This window comes from Ailuropoda melanoleuca, chromosome 4, assembly GCF_002007445.2.
Source record: "Ailuropoda melanoleuca isolate Jingjing chromosome 4, ASM200744v2, whole genome shotgun sequence".
In the NCBI taxonomy this organism is placed as follows: Eukaryota; Metazoa; Chordata; class Mammalia; order Carnivora; family Ursidae; genus Ailuropoda; species Ailuropoda melanoleuca.
In genome coordinates, this window is record NC_048221.1 from 105,358,098 (window position 1) to 105,362,815 (window position 4,718).

Genomic DNA, 4,718 nt, shown 5'->3' on the forward strand with positions numbered 1-4,718 from the left:
GCCTCCTCCACTCTTGAGCAATGCTCTCAAGAGCTTCCTGCCTGGCTCTCTCTTTTTCTCTCCCTCTCTCTCTCTCTCTCTCTCTTTTTTTTTTTTTAAGATTTTAAAATTTATTTTAGAGAGAGAAAGAGAGAAAGAGCAGGGAGGAGGGGCAGAGGGAAAGGGAGAGTGAAACCCAAGCAGACTTGGCACTGATCATGGAGCCCAACGCGGAGCTTGATCTCACAACCCCGAGATCACGACCTGAGCCGAAACCAAAGGTCAGGCACTTAACCAACTGCACCACCAGGCACCCCTCTGCCTGGCCCTTGACCCAGGGCAAGCCCTGGAGGGGCAAACTCGGGACCCTCCTAGGCCACCTACTTCCCACCCTCTCCTTACCCTTTCCCCAGAAAACTCCTCTGGTTCTGTGGACACATGTTTGTCATTCCTCAGAAGAGCATTTACATGAAACAAACAAACAAAACCCCCAAGTGCCCCAAGAGTGGGAGACAAGGATGTGGGGACAAGATTCCCAGAGTGGCTCCTGAGAAGGCCAGTTGTCCCCTAGGGGCCCCTCCTGGGTAGAGGTGGGCCACAGCTGGAGGTCCAGGAGAAAGAAAGTGTCCTTGGCAGGGCTAGAGGCTCCTGGGTCAGGTCCCACTGGCTGGGCACACCCGGGGACAAGCTCCCCACCAGCCCAGGGGAGGACACTTCTGTGAGTGCGAGGAGTAGAGCCTCGGCTCCTTGTCACCAGCTGGTGATGAGTGTATCTGATGACAGAGGTGCCCTCTGCAGCGGAGGCTCCCGGCCTCTGTGCTCCAGGAGACGGCTGAGACTCATGGCGTTGGGGGGCCGGGAGTTAGTGCCACAGCACACGGGATGGTCCGGTGACATGCTGTAGGTCACCCAGCGATCCGTGTAGTTTGTTGGCTCAAGTCCTGGTCAGTAAGAGAATGTGTGACCATGGATCGGGAGCAGGGTGACTTGGGCAGAAGCCAGGAAGGTGGGACAGGAATGTGCTAGTGGGTTACTAGGTGGGGAACAGGGGAGCTGAGCTGGATGCAGCTGGTTTGGGTGCCGTCAGGACCGACTGAGCAGCAGAGCAGGCTCTGTGGACGGCTGTCTCCAGGGTGCGCTGGTCAGGGTGGTCTCGCAGCGGTAACACAGAGCCCTCGAGGCCAGTGACTTCCCAGGACACAGCTTGTTTCTCACTGCCATCCTGGAGCAGAGCAGGTTGTCTTGGCGGGGGAGGCTCTGGTTCACAAGGTCATTCAGGGGCCCAGGCTCCTCCATCTGCCTGCCCACCATCCCCCAGGGCTGGGAGTCCTCCCCTGGATCATTTGCCTCTGGCTGGCAGGGCACAGAGGGGAAGCCCGGAGGACATAAGGGGAGTTCGAGGCCGGGCCGGGTGGGGGGGTGGGTTGTCCATCAGCTGTGCCGTCAGCTCATGGTGCAGAGCTCAGTTACGGGTCCCTGCTGAGCTGCACGGCAGGCTGGCAGATGCAATGAGCCTGAGCACCCGGGGCCCAGGGGAATGGGGTCGGACACACCGCTCGTCTCACAGCCAGCCCAGTGACACAGAGCTACGTGTTTCGTGGGGTTTCCTGGAGAGCAGGTCTGTGGCTTCTCCCCGCTGCTGAGAACTGTCATCCCAGAGCAGAAAATAAAAGAAACACAGAAAGTCAGCCACTGCAGAGAGCCCCGGCCCTGGAGGGGAAGGAGGGGTCCCCCCTCAAGGTCCTTGGGTTGGGTCTCTGGTTCCCCTTGCTCCAACACCACAGTCGACACAATCTCTGATCAAAGTTTGGCTTTTCATGGGGCATGGACATAGAGCCTGGGCAGATCTGTCCCCTGTCCTCCTGGCCCACCTGTTTCTCACTGTCAATGAAGAGAAAACCATTCTGGGATAAACAATCAAGCAAACAAACAAACCTAGCTCTGTTAGCTGTCCCAAGGCCTGGGAGCTCGTGAACTTGAGTTTGTTGATAAGGATGGCTCCCCTCCTGGTGTGTGGACAGTTGTCATTTCTGCGGGCTGGCCTGTCATGACCAAGCTTCCTGTCTAGCACCATGTCCACAGCTGGCCTCGGTCCCCACTGCACCAGTCTGTCCTTATCTGCCCGCAGCAAGAGTGTGGCCTTGTGGGGCACCCGGGTGGCTCAGTCAGTTAAGCATCTGTCTTCGGCTCAGATCGTGGTCTTGGGGTCCTGGGGTGGAGCCCTGAGTCAAGTTCCCCGCTGAGCAGGGAGTCTGCTTCTCCCTTTCCCTCTCTCTCTGCCTTTCCCCCAGTTGCTCTCTCTCTCTTTCTCTCTCTCAAATAAATAAATGAAATCTTGAAAGAAAGAAAGAAGAAAGAAAGAAAGAAAGAAAGAAAGAAAGAAAGAAAGAAAGAAAGAAAGGGAAAGAAAAGAGGCCTTGCCGCACTCCTGGAATTGGCAGGCCCATGGATCCCCTCCCTGCATCCCCTGCCAGAGCCGGCTGGACCAGGGCTAGACACCTGCCCCAAAGAGGTTCAATCCACAGGCCTGGTGGAGCCAACTGGATTTTGAATTGGGAGGTCAGAGCTGCGTCACGGGTGGTGGGACAGCAGAGAAGCCAAGGTGTGAAGACCAGTCAAATTGGTGGTGTGAGCAGAGAGGGTCCTGGGCTACTGAAGGCCCAGGGGCCTGGAGCAAACCCTTCACACCCTCTAGGCTGCCTATTATTGTAAAGCAGGCGATGCCAAGTGTTGGTGGGGATGTGCAGAATGGGAACCCAGTGCATTGCTGGTGGGGGGTAAGAAGGTGTGGCTGCTGGAAAAGCAGTGTGGGCAAAACAGCGGCTCCAAAAGTCGTCAGTGGCCTTATGCCACTGAATGATATTCTCACCAATGGTAAGAATGGTCGGTGTTGTGTGTGCGTATTTTACAGCAGTTTTGAAACGTGGAGGGCAGGACGAAGACACACAGAGGGAGACGGAAGCCAGCTGGGGAGCAGCAAAGTTTGTTTCTTTCTTTCTTTTTTTTTTTTTTTAAAGATTTTATTTATTTATTTGACAGAGAGAGAGGCAGCGAGAGAGGGAACACAAGCAGGGGGAGTGGGAGAGGAAGAAGCAAGCTTCCCTCTGAGCAGAGAGCCCGATGTGGGGCTCGATCCCAGAACACTGGGATCATGACCTGAGCCGAAGGCAGACACTTAATGACTGAGCCACCCAGGCGCCCTGTCTTTTTTTTTCTTTTGTAAATGAATTCATTTTCTCCTGCAGTATAGTGGGCAGACTTATTTCTCTGTCTGACTGTGGAAAAGGTCAGAAGTCTGGGTGGAGAGAACTGGGGGCTGAGACAGGGGGTCAGGGAGTGCTGTCACAGGTTATATGTGGAAATCTCTGGGGTCTCCTTGGAGAGGGGCAGGTAAAGAGCCCACTGACTTCCTTGTCTGTCCTCTGTGGCTCCAGAGTGCATCTCCATGACTGCCCCCTGGGGCTGCTCCCCAAGGGCCTAAGACTGCCCTCCCTGGCCATGCCCATGCCCATGCCCATCCCTGCACTGGGCTTGACTTATTCCTCTGTGCTGTGTGGTTTGGGGGTAAAACTCAGGGACACCTGATGGGAGCCCTTGCTAGCACTGCTCCTTTCTTCTGTCTTCAGTCCCTTCAAAAGAAGGCATTTCCCCTGGGAGAGGGGGAGGGCGGGAAGCTTGGCCTTTCTGCCAGAGCTCTCACCCAGGCATTCATTTGACCCAATGCTGGTTCATGATCTGGCAGTTGGGAGCACGGGGGTCACTGCCCCGGTGGACTTCAAGTGGCTTCGTTGGGAGACACAGACTGGTGAGCAGAGCAGGGGCACCGCCCAGGCCCTGGGAGAGGGGAGGCTGTGGGGGGCACGGGACAGCTGGGTGGAGAGTTCAGGGAGCCTAGGAGTTGGGCCGGTCAAATGGGGGTGGGGTTGAGGAAGTGCTCCAGGCAGAGGGAGTGGCTCCTGCAGAGGCCTGGGAGGGGGAGCATGGGGGTTACTTTGTTCCTGTTTGATGGAGGAGACAACTGTGGCCCCCTTCCCAATAGTGAGTTCAGAATGGTGGGGCTCAGTGTGGGGTAATGGCTGGCCTTTTAGCCTCCAGCCCCATGAGGGAATACCTTTCTTTTGTTTGAAGCCACTCCATTTGGGACTCAGTAAGGGAGTCTAACAAAGCCCTGCCATTGCCCGCCATATCCAACCCGCTGCATCTCTCCCTCTCCTCCACCAGCAGCCAAGCCCATACTTTGCACATGTGAACTCAGAGCTGCCGTGTCCACGGAGGCCTTGTGCTGGTCGATGTTGCTGTGTGTGGTTTTGTTTTCTGTGACCCAAGGGTCTGATAGTGGTAGAGGCCTGTGGGAAGAACACAGTTTCTGGGTGTTAGGAGAGATGAGTCTATGTCCCAGGCCTGTGGATGCACCACGAGTCGGGCAGGAATGACTTTGCCAGGAATGACTTTGGAGTGAGCACGTGTTAGGGTTCAGGTCCAGCAGAAATCTGCTGGGGGCTGCAGGGGCAGGTGTATTTCTTGGCAACGTGTCCTCCTGGTGAAGATACCAGTGAGGACAAATGCCTCTATCTCCTTTTGGACATTCCCATGCAAAGACGTGATGTTGGAGCAATAGCAGCCATTCTGACCCAGGAGGGAGAAACACGAGAAGCCCAGAGAAGTGGTTCAGAGCCCTGACCTGGCTGAGCTGCCAATTTACTATTCCTGAGCTTTTTTGTTCTGCTCATACAATTTCT

At 55.7% G+C, this 4,718-nt stretch overlaps 1 protein-coding gene across 1 annotated transcript in view; it reads left to right on the top strand.

Moving 5' to 3' along the window:
* The first annotated feature begins 3,648 nt into the window (after positions 1 to 3,648).
* The window catches only part of GNLY (granulysin), a 29,574-nt gene continuing 28,504 nt past the window's right edge, over positions 3,649 to 4,718 (top strand). The window contains exon 1 of the mRNA XM_034659472.1: positions 3,649 to 3,784. The gene's annotated coding sequence lies outside the window, so the exon portion shown is untranslated. The remainder of the gene's footprint in view (positions 3,785 to 4,718) is intronic.